Source organism: Nomascus leucogenys, chromosome 2, assembly GCF_006542625.1.
Source record: "Nomascus leucogenys isolate Asia chromosome 2, Asia_NLE_v1, whole genome shotgun sequence".
Taxonomy (NCBI): Eukaryota; Metazoa; Chordata; class Mammalia; order Primates; family Hylobatidae; genus Nomascus; species Nomascus leucogenys.
Genome location: NC_044382.1, coordinates 107061941 through 107078962, shown reverse-complemented (window position 1 = coordinate 107078962; position 17022 = coordinate 107061941). Strand labels below are relative to the sequence as shown.

Here is a 17022-nt window from a genome sequence, read left to right as displayed (position 1 = left end):
GCTGAAAGCTTTCCCACATTCACTGCACTGATAAGGCTTCTTACCTGTGTGTATTCTCAAATGCAGAGTAAGGGTTGAGAACTGAGAGAAAGCTTTCCCACATTCATTACAACCATAGGGCTTCTCCCCTGTATGGCTTCTCACATGCACAGTGAGAGATGAGCTCTGAGAGAAGGCTTTCCCACAAACATTGCATTCGTAATTTATTAAATATTATTAAATATTGACTCTAAAATAAGGGTTTTCTTATGAATAAAGATTTAAATAAATGAATCTGTAATTTAGATAAAAAATTGCATATGCTGAATTGCATTAGAAGGAGAAGGGCTAAGTGTTTTATTCCTTTACTCTAAAATAACTTCTACTTTTTGGGAGTAGGTAATGCTGGTACTCTTTCTTTCACTTTGTGCGGGTCACTAGGTTGATCCACACAGTAGCCAAGCTACATCGTATCTCTTGCTCAGGAAGAAGACACGAGTCTAAGGATATTAAAAAAAAAGAAGTGGATGAATCCTTTGATTTATTCCATATGAAATAGACTATGAAGAAAGCAAATCTAATCTCATGTAATTAGGAGTTATTTTAATGGCATGAACCACAGGCCACATTTCTTTGACAATGACAGATAATGGCCTTTTAAAAATCTTGCATTGAAAAATCTATTGGCAAATAACTTTTAAACCTCAACTAACTGGCAACTAAGCTCTTTGTCACTTATCTCTGCAGTATTTTCACGCTCTGATCACAGAATAACAAGACTAGGAGTAAAGATCATAATGGCGTCATAAAAACAGAACCATAAACGTGTACTTCAAGTGAAGTTAATGTTCCATTATGATAGATTACCCATCCCCTTGAAAAGCTCAACTATTTTAAAACCAGTTCTGCCGAATTTTTAATATTCAGGCTATTCCCTGAGAGGGAGCTTTGGGCTGGAGGTCTCCGTGGGTATGTATTCACAAGTATTATGTTTGGGTTCATAAAATCTGAAGGCTTCTAAAGTATTAAAACTTTCATGCAAAGCATGCAAAAAAAAAAAAAAAAGGAAAATCCACCACCAACAAGAAACTAGTGCTTAAAATATCCATTGTTGTTTTAAAAATTAATTAGAAGGAGATTATATTTTCATAATTGCTATGAGGTCTTGCCTTAATAGTAACACTATTTTTTCTCTTCTAAGCAAGTTAGATAATATTAGACTATTGTTATAGGTATGAATATGGACACATATCTGGGAGAGTAGGCTAAAGGGAAGATGACAAGAGAAAATTTGCTCAGTTACTGTCTTGCTGAAAATATTGGGTGTTTCTTTAATATATGTATTCTTACCTGCCAGTGTAAGTGTCTTGACTGGAAAGTGAATAGTCTATAACAGGTAATTTTGCCTTTTGCCTGGATGTGGATCAGGTTTAGCTGATACTTCTCTAATAGGTGATAACAAACTAAAAGGCTCAAATAAGTACAAAAAATCACATGCACTAAGTCTTATTTCCTATTACTGCAGGAAAGTTTGTGTTTGTCCTTGCTTACATGTAAGAAGACAGTGTGCACACGTGGTCCCCTCTTCTGTAGATTTCTGTGTAGTGTTCTTGCAATCCCAGTCATGAGCATACATAGTGAGGGGTTTGCTTGTGATGTGTTTGTTAATAGGCTAGACTTCACAATATTGCCTTAAAGAACAGAAGAGGTTAAAACTAGGAGCCAGAAGTTCTATGTCATCTATTTAGCTCTGGACTTTTTTTTTTTTTTTAAATGCAGGTGCAGAGTTGAATTAATCATATTCCTTAGCTCATGATTCCTTAGCATTACTGGTCCTGGGGAAGACCCTCTTTTATTTCTTCATCCTATTTTGTCCCATTTCTCATATCTATTTCCTTCTTTCCTCCAGAAAATAACCTAATGTGTTTGTTATGTATCATTGTGTTTGTATGTGTTCTTGTGAAATGTGTATTGCTGTTTTGTGTACTTGCGTTTTAAGTTTTTATAAATGGGGCTAGGTTATAAATCTCAGTCTGATTTTCTTTGTTTTCCTCAGATACTATTTTTGTTGCTGTATGTATTACTGCTGTTTCAGGCTTGTCATTGCTGTATCATTTATTAGTATCTGTGTGGTATTTACTCTGTTTTTAAATTAAATTAAATTACATTTTATAGACACAGGATCTTGCTATGTTGCTTAGGCTAGTCTTGAACTCCTAACCACAAGCATTCCTCCCACCTCAGCCTCCCGAGTAGCTGGGACTACAGGCCTATACCACTGCACATGGCTTCAGATACTCTTTTTTAAAAAACACAGTTTTGATGGTCTTTTCTCATAGTTTATTATTAATTTGTGCATTCCCTATCCCAGCTTTCTAATCAAATATGTTTTATAAATGAAGAGCCAAATATACCAGGTTGAGGGCAAACAGCGGCCTTTAAGAACATTTTCCAGTGAGGCTCTGAAATGGCATTGGACTATCACAGCTCTTTGACCAAGTAGAAGACTTCTCTTACTAGGCAAAGACCTACTATACCTGGAGTACTCCATACTACTCTTTCAGTCTTGCCATACTTTGATTTTAAATATAGCCTGCTTGATACCATGAGGCTATCCTTTACAAAGCTCATTTTCATTGAAATGTAGAAGCTGCTACATCATGTAGACGCTGTTGGATCAGGGATGTATAAAGAAGTATATAAAATTTAAGTAACATAAAGCCAGAAGGTCCTGGAGTCAGGCCTGCATTTGACTCTGGTTTGCTTAGTCACCATGCATAGTCGTTAAATGACTTTTTCTTTTATTCTTCACAGATCTTGGACTATAACCCAGGATATTTTGAGTTTCTTAAGAAAAAGTGATTACTATTATTAAGTAGAACCAATTCCTTTTCTCTTTTAAGATTTTTGGTTCCTAATGAGAACGATGAATCAGACTGAGGAGGACCTGATCCTGAGAGCAGTAGGCAGTTTCTTCATTCTTTGGAACTGAACCAGGAGGCTGTGTGCCTAATCTGCTCCAAAATCATTCCTTTCTGTTTTTCACTGGAGCCTGAACACATTCCAGGAATTAGGTACTAATTAATGTCAACACATTACAAATGAAGAAAGAAGGGAAACTGCTTGGAGTCATTCTTGAGAAAATCTTCAGAAATTTGCTTCAGTTAAAGTTAATGTGTGTCTCAGGCAGCACTTAACCAAATCGTAAAATGCTGCTCGTGTGGATGAGTGACCTGGAGGTGACCCTTTTGAGAGTCTTGACCAGCATTTGTTTCCATATCCTGTCTATTTTGTCATGATACTACTTACAGCACTGATGATTGGTAGGATCAGAGAGGGCAAGAATCAAACTATGGCTTCATTAGCTCAAAGTTCTACAGGGCCTACACAAGATTTTAGGACATATTTTTCAAAATGACACTTTTCTTATTTTCATTCATTGCTGCTTTATGGATGTCAGTGAACAGCTTTTTAAAGAGTGAATCAAATAGATTGTTACATGGATTTTAGGAAATCTTCATCTTTTAATCAGAAGCAGATTTTAGATCATGTTTTTATGTTTATAAAATTAACAACTGAAGGTTAAAACCCAAAGAATAATTTTGAATGGCCATGATAATAAATGTACTAATATGTCATGTTTGATCTAAAGTTATGAGAATGAGTCCAATATGTGGGATACCAGTCAGGGGTGAGACTGTATTGAGGAATGGCAGGCTCATTTTGCAGAAAAATTAGTTGAAGCTACAGTAAGCCACAATGGGGTTCAATTTTGTGCTCATTGTTCTTTAGGCTTCCTTGTTATATTTTTCCACTTTATGAAAGCCCTTGATGTGCACTTGACTAAACTTCACCTGAATAAGAATGTTTGGACTTGGGCAGGTAAGCACCCTGCTTGCTTTGCTCAGGCCTTCAACTAACTAGAGAAGATGCTGTACTATCTAAGTTCTCTATCTCTAATGCTTAGCACAGCACCTGACACACAGGATGGGCCTAAATTGTTGAATAAATGAGGACTGCAGAATAATGGAGACATCCCTATAATGCCACATCAAGTTTTGACCATACTAGTAAATAATTGGAGAACCCATTTTAGTGTGTAGATTTTAGAGTTAAAAAAACCCTTGATTCCAGTCCCAACATTATATGGTCTTGGATTAGTTACCCCCTTTAAATCTAAATTTCCTCATCTGTGAATTAGAGTTATTAATAGATTAATGGAGAAAAAGGAAGAAGACTATGACAAAGACTTGTTTGACCACACCAACCCCAGTGATTTTGCTGACATACTGCCTGGAAGCTAAACATTGGGTATACATGGACATACAGAGGGAAATAACAGGCCTTGGAGACTTCAAAAGAGGGCAGTGTAGGGAGGAGTGAGGTTGAAAAATTACCAATGGAGTATTATGTTCACTATTCAGATGAAGGGCTCACTAGAAATATAAAGTTCTAGAAAAATTGGCTTTGGCTTCTAATTAAATGCTGCCTTGATTGTTCTCTAACAGGCTTATTCTTTCTAGATCTTAGTGTGATAGCTGGCTTAAAAGGATTGAGAAGCATGCATTTTCCCTCTGTTTTCCCAAGTTCCCAGCACAGATTACAGTTTCTTAGCCATATTATATAGGGATGAATATGGAAGAACATGCAAATGAAAAAGTCATGATAAATATGGCTTATTAGAAAATTATCTTTTGAAACTTCCATCTACACATGTGCATTCTGGCAAATAATTGGCATAATTTCCATTGTGTTTTGGTAAAGTCCAAAAGATGAGAGAGCTGCGAGAGAAATGAGAGCAATGGAGAAAAGGATGGCGGAACTCAGTCTGGAAAACAAGTAGATTAGAAGGACTGGAGAGAGAAGTCTCCCAGGAGAATAATTTGTTTCTAATAGTGATAGTATGGAGAGGGAGTTTTCTTTTTCTCTCTCTTTTTTTCAAAGCTGAAAGCACAAAACACATTTTGAAACATTTAAAAGCTGAAAGAAATAGATTTTTTTAAATTTAAGAATGGTGCCATAAACTTATAAGTTGTCTTATAGAGCATGCTTGCAAGTGAAAGACATATATTAGACATGTTAAAATAGCTATCTATGTGGATGAGAAAAAGAGGGCTAAAAGGGAGTAAATACGTAGATTAGCGGGAGCTTGCTCAGATGACTGGTGATCAAGAGCTTTGAATTGAATATGATTAACTCTTCGTACCTGGGGTCCAGTAGAAACCCACTATCACCACCACCAAAACAACAACAAGACTGAAATACACTGTGTGATGATGCTAGTTTTTTATGGAAATGTGTTTCATTTTATACACTGCAAAATGATGCTTCATGCTCTGAATTGCCTTGGACTCTTAGGTCCTGGTGTAAGTGTGAGGTATGTGTGCATGTGTAGTGTTTGTGTGTGCACATGCATGTGCATAGATACCTATTCTAACAGGTTTAATACATATCTTTCCTTACACCAAAGGAAAAGAAGAATAAAGACACCTGCACTTATATGTTTATCACAGCAATATTCACAATAGCACAGTCGTGGACGCTCAACCTAAGCGTCCATCAATGGATGACTGGATAAAGAAAATGTAGTTTATGTATACCATAGAATACTACATAGCCATAAAAAGCATGAAATCATTTCTTTTGCAGCAACATGGATGGAGTCAGAGGCCATTATCCTAAGTAAAATAACTCAGAAACAGAAAATTAAATACTGCCTGGACGCTAAACAATGGGCACACATGGACATAGAAAAGGAAATAATAGACATTGGGAATTTTAAAAAGGGGAAGGGTAGAGAGGGGTAAGGGTTGAAAAATTATCAATGAAGTATTATGTTCACTATTCAGGTGAAGGGCATACTAGGAACCCAAACCTCACCATTACGAAACATATCCATGTAACAAACCTGTAAATGTACCCCTGAGTCTATAAAAATAAAAAAAAAATGCTGTTGCAGCAAAACACACAACAATGTGTACTCCATTAAAATACAATTAGAAAAGTAGTTGTTATAAGCTTGAAAAGTCTGCCTCTTTTACCAGGGTGAAAAAGTTGGACTCCATACATAGATAATAAAAAGGGAAGGATAGAGGAACTTGTCTGAAATGTAAGACAAAAGAAGATGAAACACTATTTTTCTTTTTTTTAAATAAATTTTAATTACTTTTTATTGAAAACTGCACTGAACGCTAAACGTCCACCTTCACAATAAACAAATACAGTAATGGTGACTCACGCTAAAACAAAACATACTTCTGATAGCTATTATTTTTCTGTTTGGGACAATTTTAAAGTTTTTCTTTTGTCACAAAAACAGGAATGTACCTATACAAAGGCTCAAAATAGGCCATCTTTTTAAACAAAAAGGGAATGATTCACAAAAGACTATGAATAGAACATGTAACTAGTCGATACGAATCTAATAGGATTTGTTAAAATCAGTCACATCTAAAACATCTGAAGTGTTCTTGTATAAAATAGCACATGAAGAAAAGAAAACGTTATCAATGTCTAAAAAAGTGGGTTTGTTCATAGACAATCTGACAAGTTACCATAAAAAGTGTTTCCTGAGACATAAGGAAATGCAACATTATTCTTCTTGAACTCTTTTAGCTCAAGACTTTCCACTCAATAAAATAGCAGAGGATCTGAAACTGAGAAAATATATTTGAGTACAAACAGCTTGTGAAACTTAATACTTTTTTTTTTTCAGCATCAGAGGGTTTTACTGAACTCACAACCAACTTGCCTGCTCAGTATGCAGTTCAAATGTGAGACGCTTCTTTGTACAGGAGCCTGTACTGTCTTCAATCCTATGCGTGCAGGTGTCTACTACAGGCACACAGTTTTCTCCCCATTTTGTAGTAATGTGATTTTCCTATTAGCAAAAAAGAGGTCACCAGCCCCTGTAGACTTAAGGGATTCAAGTCACAGGATGGGGATTTCCTCTTAATATTTTTTATTTTGTTGTTTGAACTCTTCATGCAACATTGTAGAGCAGGTTGTTCAGGACCTGCTGTGCCCAAGGGACTGATAAAGAAAAAGCTCTATTTATTCTTTGTGATTTGATGCACAGATGAAAAACTTAACACACAAAAACAAGTTGGTCGTTAATAAATCACATCCTAGTCTTTCAGCGCTTCCGTAAGCAGACGACATCTTCAGTTTTCTAGCTCTTGTAGTTTTAACACTGCAACATCAATGATGCATATGCCCAGAATCAGTTACAAAGACCATCCGATTCTTTTTCTCTTCGTTCATCTATTTTTCACTGTCTCTTGGTCCCAAGTGTATCTGAGTGATTACCTTCTGGCATTCTCTGCTATTGCTCGTTGGGGTGCTCTCGATTGTCCCCGTGTTTTGTGGGCTAGTTGGGAGAGGGCGCTTGGGAAGGATGTGCCACTGTCGGGAGGTTGTGAGTGGCTGGGATGCCTCCAGGGATGATCCCTTCCATGGCTGTAGGAAGTCCTCCTGGAGCCACACCCACGATGCCTGGAGGGTATCTGTCTGTGGCACCATTGAGCTCAGGATGAATTGCTTGCTGGTCTATTACTGACCAAGGCGCTAATGTGACAAAGTATTCCTTGTTCACACAATTTCTTAAGCTTTCTGGGATGCCACCTGAGATGGCTCGGCGGATCTCGGTGGCAGCTGCCTCCCTCATCTCCAGTGACGCCTGCTCGCTATACCAGGCAGTGTGAAGAATGCAGATGAGATTCGGGGCATCTTTCAACGGACGCTGAGCAAAGCTGAGGGGCTCTGACTCATGCCCGTCGAGGGCTGCCCCTCGTATCGTGCCCTCTTTGAGGGCTTGTGCTAAGGTTTTCTCGTCCACCAGGCCACCACGGGCTGCATTCACAAGGAATGCTCCCTGCCTCATCTGCTTTATGGTAAAGTCATTGATGAGGTGGTGGTTACGTTCGTTGAGATTGCAGTGCAAGGAGACGCAGTTGCTCTGATACAGCAAATCCTGCAGCGTGTAGACCCTCTGCAGGCCCAGGGACCGCTCGATCCCATCCTGCAAGTAGGAGTCATAAAATATGACGCTGAATCCAAAGGCCTTGGCTTGAACTGCAACCGCCTGCCCCGTGAGACCAAAGCCGATTAGGCCCAGCATCTCCCCACGGATGCGGGCTGCTCCCGAGGCCACCTGGAGGATCTGCTCCGTGCTCTGAACCCGCGTGCCTTCCCGCAGTGCCTGGTACAGCCACGTGTTCCTCCGGTACAGATTGAGGATGTGGCAGAAAACAATGTATAGAGTGCTCAACCAGAAATATGGATCATTGGTTTAAGAATCAGAAGATTTAGGTTATGTCAATCTGGCTGTCTCACTTTATCAAAGGAATGGAGCAAGCAAATACAGTGTTTACTTCCAATGGAATAATGAGATTGTGGCCACAAAAAGATCTTAAATATTGGACTATATTTACTATGTTTGATATTGTTGACCATTTTATTTCAGTTTAAGGTACTCCCACAAATAAGCATGGAGGTATGCGTGTTTTGGTGGATGCACACACTCAGCCTCTCTGCACTATTACACTATCAAGTTTCCTTCTCCATCCATTCGCTTACTCAGAGATTCAAAAGTTTAGAAAATTTATCCCAAAGGATTATGCCAAAGGCTGTGATACGAGCTCACAAATAAAATGAGGCTGGGCCTGATCTGTGCCCTTTTGGCACTAGGCAGCAGTTGCTTGTCATCCACCTTCACTTTAGTGTTTTCTTATGGATTGCATTTCTTTTCTGACTCTTTCCTTATAAGAGACTCAGAGAAAGAGAGAAGGAAAAGGGTAGGAGGTTGAAGTGTGGGGGAAGAAGGCCATTGTGACATTATTAAGGCCACAGCCAGCTCACATCACTTGCAGGCTGGTGGACAAGTGGTATGGAGAAGGCGCAACTGCCCTACCAAAGCCAGAACTCACAAGCCTGTTTTACTCCTGTGTATATAGCCACGTGCCAACTGAACATTGGAGAGTCTTGCCTAATTGCATATTTTTGGCTCAATTCTACCGGCTTAGGTGTTTGAGGAAGAAAGAGATCCCTTCATATGCAGCCTTCTGTATGGAAAATGAGAAATCAGACAGCAGTGATGAAACTTACAAATTCAAGGAGACTTTTTCATGAGTAAGATTCAGGATATTGAAGAGAATTCAATCAGTTCAGGCTGGAAGAAAGAAGTACATTCTTACACTCATGTAAGAGTGTGTCCTCATTACACTCAACAGTGTGTCCTCATTCAATATAAGAATAAAAGCTTAGATCTAGATTTTTAAAAATTATCTTTATTGTTTGTGTTTATAATGCAGAACTAGATGTAACAGTTGAATTTATTGAATAAGTTTCTTAGCAAAATATGAGCATGGAAGATTCCATAAACAGTTCCACTTAAAGAAATGTTGTCCAGGGACTATAAATTGATACGCAATAAACTTTCTTAAAGTCAATATGAAAATAGATATTAAAAGCCTTAAATTTTTTTTGCCCTGGACACAACTTCTATTTCTAAAAAGGTATTCTAAAAAAATTAAGGTTGGTACAATGCAGGCTTTTTTATAATAGAAAAACATTTAAAGTCCCCAAACAGGAGAGTAGTTCTGAAAATGATTTTCACTTCCACACAATGAAAATACATAGACTTAGTCAATCATGTCATAAAAAATATTTATTGTGGTGGAAGAATGGTCAAAAACATTAACTTTGAAATAAATGGCCTATATAACTGTTTGAATAACATGTCAATTTTGTAAAATAGCAATGTGGAAACACCCATAAGGGCTAGGAAAGACATTCAGCAAAATGTAAAACTTATTTTTCTTTTCATGCCTTTTTATAGTTTCTAAGATTTTTCTTTGGATGCCTTCTTATGTGAATAAATATAATCACACAAATGCTGCTAACAAAATGCTCATTAACATGTAAAACCTGTCTGTCCAGGAGCCCGATGATTTGGTCAAACTCAGATGTGCTCCATGTGATATGTTGTTGGCATGGAGAGAGGTGCATTCAATGAACAGATGCTCACATGTCTCAGGCTTGCACTGCTCGGGGGTTATGTATGTAAAGTGATGGATTAGAACTGACTACAATCCTAAGGAAGAATGGTCCTCCTCAGGTTTGCAATCTTGCCTGTCAGCTGTTACCTGATGCTCACATATAACATAAACGGTCACAAACAATAAATCCACGAAATGAAAGGCACCGTTACATTGCTGATAATGAGGAGAGGGGTCTGAGTTTAAATTGACTATCCTAACCCTGTATTTCCTGATTCTGATGCAATTGAACCCTCAACTTTCACATATTAAAATGGTTTACATAACATATTTCTAGATACGTACAGAAGCATACGATAAAACAATGCTTTATGGCTACAGCAGCTGGATATCATTTTGTTTGATTAGTACAGAAGAGTGGAAGTTCAAACATAAACTGAAATGACTACCTCTTTGTTTAGCTATCATAGACTGTTTCTTTATCACAGTCATATGCAATCCATTGGAAAACGTAGAGGCAATAACAAACACAGCACCAAACTCTATTATCATAAGCATTGCTCCAATTCATAATCCTTATATGGCTATCTCTTTAGGATCAAGGTAAGAGGAACAGCTTCCTACAATCTACTTTCTGTTATATTGTACAGGGGTTGTTAAAGGCAGATTCCAAATAAGTATTCAAAGGCATACTCACGGACAAAAGTTCTCCATGTACTCTCATTTGGGCCATGAGGATGAATAATCTCAGACAAATCTGCATCTTCCCACACCTTAGTAAATAGCCCTCAAAACTAGAGTTTACAAATGGCATGTATTTCTTGCATGTTGCCTTACATTTGGAAATAATAAAGTAAATTCAACCCATTTAATGAAAAAGTTCAAAATAATAGAGTTTGGGTATAATTTTTTATGTAAAGTGAAAGAAAAACATGTTTTTACAAAACAATTTTTATTCTTTTGTTACTTGAGAGAAATATTTTGCTACCGTTCATAGGACTACTTCTACTTTTGTGAAAATAGCCAGTCATGACAGAGTGCTTCCAATAAAGAAATTAAGAGAGTCAAATAAGAACCCTAATGAAATGGGGGAATGTTGAGATTTCAGACTTCTTTTCATCACATCTCTGATTTCACACAATAAAAAAAATGACTCTGTTCTAGTTAAATATCCTAGCATCAATTGTAAAATATCAGATAATGGCTGGTAAGGTAAAGTGTTCTCAGATTACCAAACACTTGCCATGTGTATTTGACTGACAATTTTACAGCAGGCATACTGAAATATATTTTGCTTGGCAACTAATGTTAAGAAGAAAACTTTCTGAATATGTCATGTTGTGAAAACAGGTACAGGGAATCTGGAAAAAATTTTACTCTGAAAGGACAACAAAAGTGGGCTTCAAATCAACAGCTTGAATGTAAAGTATGCTGCTTCATCTATTAATAAAAGCAAACAAAATTTTATATTTCTAAACAGTTGTGCTGATCCCAACAAAAACAAATGTTTCCTTCAGTTACCAGGGATAACTCAATCAACTAATTGAGTTAGAATAATTTTTGTTTAAAGATTGTTATTTAAGTCTAAGAGCACTTTTATTATCACTATAGCATTCTGTTGTATTTTGATTTTTCTGTACTAGTGATGGAGAAACTGGTTTCCAGCTTCATCCATTTCCCTGCAAAGGACATGAAGTCATCCTTTTTTATGGCTGCATAGTATTCCATGGTGTATATATGCCACATTTTCTTTATCCAGTCTATAATTGATGGGCATTTCGGTTGGTTCCAAGTCTTTGCTGTTGTGAATATTGCCACAATAAACATACGTGTTCATGTGTCTTTACAGTAGAATTATTTATAATCCTTTGGGTATACACCCATTAATGGGATTGCTGGGTCAAATGGTATTTCTAGTTCTAGATCCTTGAGGAATCGCCCCACTGTCTTCCACAATGGTTGAACTAATTTACATTCCCACCAACAGTGTAAAAGCGTTCCTATTTCTCCATATCCTCTCCTGCATCTGTTGTTTCCTGACTTTTTAATGATCACCATTCTAACTGGCATGAGGGGGTATCTTGTTGTGGTTTCAATTTGCATTTCTCTAATGATTAATGATGATGAGCTTTTTTTCATGTTTGTTGGCCACATAAACGTCTTCTTTTGAGAAGTGTCTGTTCATAACCTTCACCCACTTTTTGATGAGATTTTTTTTCTTGTAAATTTGTTTAAGTTCCTGTAAAGTCTGGATATTAGCCCTTTGTCAGATGGAAAGATTGCAAAAATTTTCTCCCATTCTGTAGGTTGCCTGTTCACTCTGATGATAGTTTCTTTTGCTGTGCAGAAGCTCTTTAGTTTAATTAAATTCCATTTGTCAATTTTGGCTTTTGTTGCCATTGCTTTGGTGTTTTAGTCATGAAGTCTTTGCCCACGCCTATGTCCTGAATGGTATTCTCAGCAAACAAACACAGAACAGAAAACCAACACCGCATGTTCTCACTCGTAAGTGGGAGTTGAACAAAGAAACACATGGACACAGTGAGGGGAAGATCACCTACTGGGTCCTGTCAAGGGGTGGGGGCTAAGGGAGGGATAGCATTAGGAGAAATACTTAATGTAGATGATGGGTTGATGGGTGCAGCAAACCACCATGGCATGTGTATACCTACGTAACAAACCTGCAGGTTCTGCACATGTATCCCAGAACTGAAAGTATAATAATAATAAAAAAGACCCCCCAGAAAACTGGTTTGTACAATCTTTTGAAATCTTTATTCAAACAGAAACTGCAGGAAAGAGTTAAGAAAAATGGGAAGTCATTTTATCTTTTTCAATCTTGCAGAAATTGTATTTTAGACTTTTAAATAAACACAACAAATAACGACCATATCCTTGAACTAACAAAACAGGTGAAACTGGCGTTTTTCACGATGAACTCTAAGATGCACTCAAAACCCAAGTTAGGACAGTGACAGTGTAATTCCCAGGTGTCAGTTGGGAAAGGTTCCTGCAGCTAAGAATTAAGTTTATTTTTAAATTTTTTTATCCAAATATACATTCTCAGGCCTAATTTTCACATCCATTCTTTTGCTTCTGATTGGCTCTGGCAACAATAGACTTTAACAAGAAAAAGGTTTTTTTTTTTTTGTTTAAACTATTTAAATTAAACCACAATGTGGTATAGGAATATAAAAACCTATCTTTTTTGTTTGAAAAATACTAGAGAAATGTCTTTTTATCATTTAAACAACCTTGTAGATCAAGTGACTACTTTTCAAGTTAATCACCAATGAATAAAAATGAACTGCAACTGTGAGGTTTTTTTCCCTGTTCGTTTCTACCTAATATTTTGGAGATTTTTTTCCCTGAAGTTATTCAGCTTTGACTCACATACAGTTATCAGCCTGGCACAGGAGCTCCCAAAGAATGATGCATTCATTTAGTGGCCTCTGTCTTCTTTCTAAGCAACCTGAGAGGAACAATTGTTTAATCTCTTTTCTATGCTATTCTTTGACTCAGTGGGAAGAAACTGGCCTCTGGACCTCTCTTCCTGGCCTGCCTCTTTCTAACCTTCCCAGTTCAGTGTGAGGAACACAAAGAGATTGATGAGCCTGGGGTACACCTTCTTCCACTCAGCAGTGCACAGCTGGGAAGGAAGGCAGAAAAGTTCTGCTCACAGACCACACAAATTACTCCCCACCAGGCCACAGCTGTGACCAGCCAACAATTCTTCCCCTGACACCCAAGACCCATATTTCATAATCTAAGAATAGATGTGCTTACACTGATCAAGAGTGTAGGAGGTTGACATGGCTACCCTCAGATGGCTGGGGCTCAGATGCATAAAGATGTCATGAGATCTGGTTTTAATTGAAATGCAAGCATTCAGCACGTGGTATTTTATACACAGGGCCATTTTGCCTTATATGGGTAAAAGTATATATTTTGGCAATGTCACGAAACAAAACAGTGAGTATGAGTTGGAACAAAAACTTATCAGGATCTGTAGAAAAGAATTATATCTAATAAAATATTATATAGAAACATGATATTCATATTTTTCACTATTATACAGATTTAACATGCCAGTATAAAAAATTATTGTGTGATTGATTGCTATTTTATCCATTTGCAGTGAGGTGATACTCCTAGAGCTAAATTTTCTTGTGATTGACATGTTAACAACTGAGAAATTTCATTTTGGTATTTTTTATTGCCTTTTGGCACTAGGATTTCTTCTTTGAGAAAGTCCGAATAGTAAAACAAAACTGCTACAGTATTTTTATTATCATAGTACCACAAAGTAAACATTGAGAACTGACTCACCGTCTAACTGATGTAGAAAGATCAAAGAAGACTCATATCATATTTTAACCTTAAGTGAAGGCTTGTGTGGAGATAAAAATTAGAACAATAGATCAATCCTAAAATACAACTTATTTAGTCTATTTCTCCCTTTCAAGGTTTAAAGCAGAAAGCTTTCATTGGCAAATTAGTCCAGATGTTGGCTTAGAATAAAATCCAACTTCCATTAGGAAATGATACTTGTTTTTAATTTCTAACAGATCTGTACCTTCTCTTGACAAAATGTGAGACCTTCATATTTGCAAATGTGCTGCTGGTGTATGGAGCAGGACTGAAACTTGACAGTTGTATTTTATGCAGCCTTTGTAGAAATGTTTTTTAGGTGGGCATATTGCAAGATAAAATGCAAATACAGTTTGGCTTTATTGTCGGTAGAGGAATAGTTGTGCCCTTGGATATAGCTAATTATGTCTGTGCCTTTGACAAGAGGAGAATTTATAGTTGAAGCAGTGTCCTTTCCTGTCCTGCACAGAACAAATCTCACTTTGTCTCACTTTGCTGTGGCCACACACTTTACGTAGACATAAAGTAGGCTACATAAACAGAGAAGGTAAGAGATATGACAAATAATTATCTTACTTATCTGCATATTGTTGACTAATTGTTGAGTAATTAAAAGCTGTGTTCAGTGATCACTGTGATCCAAGTCTGGATAAACTTGATATTCAGCTTCTGGGTGGTTGTGAGAACATGTTCTAGATCACTCTCACACCAGATGTTGGGTGCTTCTCTGAGAGGCTTCGTTGTTGAGTCAACAGAATTCAGGGCATCTTCAGAAACCCTATGTTACCTGGATGACACTTGTCAGTCTACACGGGGGTTGAGGGGAAGGGGGATAGATCTGTAATTGCTATCCCCAAAGAATTAATTATAGCCAGGCGCAGTAGCTCATGCCTGTAATCCCAGTACTTTGGGAGGCTGAGGTGGGCGGATCACGAGGTCAGGAGTTCGAGACCAGCCTGGCCAATATGGTGAAACCCCATCTCTACTAAAAAATTAGCAGGACATGGTGGCATGTGCCTGTAGTCCCAGCTACTTGGGAGGCTGAGGCAAGAAAATCACTGGAACCCGGGAGGCGGAGGTTGCAGTGAGCTGAGATCACGCCACTGCACTCCAGCCTGGGCAACAGAGTGAGACTCCATATCAAAAAAAAAAAAAGAAGAAGAATTAATTATAAAATCTAAGTGTTCTTTAAACTTTGCCACTGATGTGACTTAGTTATAGTCGCTTTTGCCTCATTTGTCCAAGGAACAGGCAAAAACAAAAACAAAACCCTTAAGTGTAAGAAGCTATCACAGACTAGAGCAAAGAGGGTCACCTGGGGTAAAGAGGGCAGCAAAGCCCAGCTACAGCCAAACCATCTTCCCTCATGGTTAGTGTCACTCTTTGGGACAGTGCTCCTTGCCCCATTTATCCTCTGATAGCTCATAAACTTCAATACCATCTGCTTCCTCATGCTCACCCTGCTGTTAGGCACCTGGATTCTGTTTCTGAAACCTGGTCCTCTTCAATGACTGGATTCTTGTCTGCAGAATTCACTCTCATAGTCATCAATTCTGTGGCCTCAACTCCCTTCTGACTACTAGACTTCATCCTGGAATTCTGCCACTGGATCCTTTTCTGACCACTTTCTCTTGCAAGATTCATTCTTCACTCTCTGCCACCTAATCTAGAACTCAAAATATGGAGGTCAGTGCCTCCACATGGAACTTTTATGCAGGTCCAGCTCTGGTCTGAGCCCTCAGTTGGGTATTGACATCAGGTTTGAAACCTTGCATGGGTCACATTGATTCAACAAAAGGAATCTGAGTACATGGGTTGGGCCTCCAGCTGTAGGCCATGCTGGGAAGCTGTGGCTCTGGTGCTCCTGTAGTTATGTAAGTGTGAGTGTATGAGTATGACAATGAAGGAGTGTGTAATAGGGAGAATGAGTGTGTATGACTATGGGTGTGTTAGAGTGTGTGTGAGTTAATGTGTGCAAGTAGGAAGTGAATACACCAAGAAAGCCTTTGCTGGCAGCGAAGTCTGAGAGAAGTGGTAGACCAGAAGGATCATTAGACTGGAAGATAAGTGACCCAGGTTCTATTCCTGCTTCTGTTACCACTGCGCTGCGGGACTCAGAGCAAGCCACTTTCTGTTTCTTTGATCAGGATATGAAAAGTCCTATAACTCAAGTTACTACGAAAAGTAATATAAAATCTCTGTCATGATTCCACTTAGTCTGCCTAACTGTATTTTAGAAGTTGAACAGAGAGCTGGCTATTTTAGAGTAGAACATAGAGAGGAGGCTAATGTTGAGAAACCCAAAGACAGGCTCAAGTCCCCTTGTCACACACTTTCTGGATTACTGTTAAAATAGTACAGGAATGGAGACTGAACAAATACTGGCCCCACCCTGGGTTAAAAGCAGACATCTATGGTGATCACGTGATGTCAAAAGGACCACAAACTCCCCAGTCTTCCTTTGTTGGCCCCTTGACTTGGAATGTCCCTCTCTTAAATTTTCCTGAAATGCAGACATAGGATTAAATCTATCTCCCTCTCTTCTTGATTTAAAAAGTGCTTCAACTCTTTAATAAAAAGAACGGGATGAGCAGGAGACATTCCGTGCCATCTTGATTTGAGAGTAAATGAAACATGGCCCTGAGTGGCCTCCATCAATTATAACGAAGAAAAT

General features: G+C 38.1%; 1 pseudogene; it reads right to left on the bottom strand.

Moving 5' to 3' along the window:
* Nucleotides 1-7270: 7270 nt before the first annotated feature.
* On the bottom strand, nucleotides 7271-15992 carry LOC100580348 (annotated as a pseudogene).
* Nucleotides 15993-17022: the final 1030 nt, after the last annotated feature.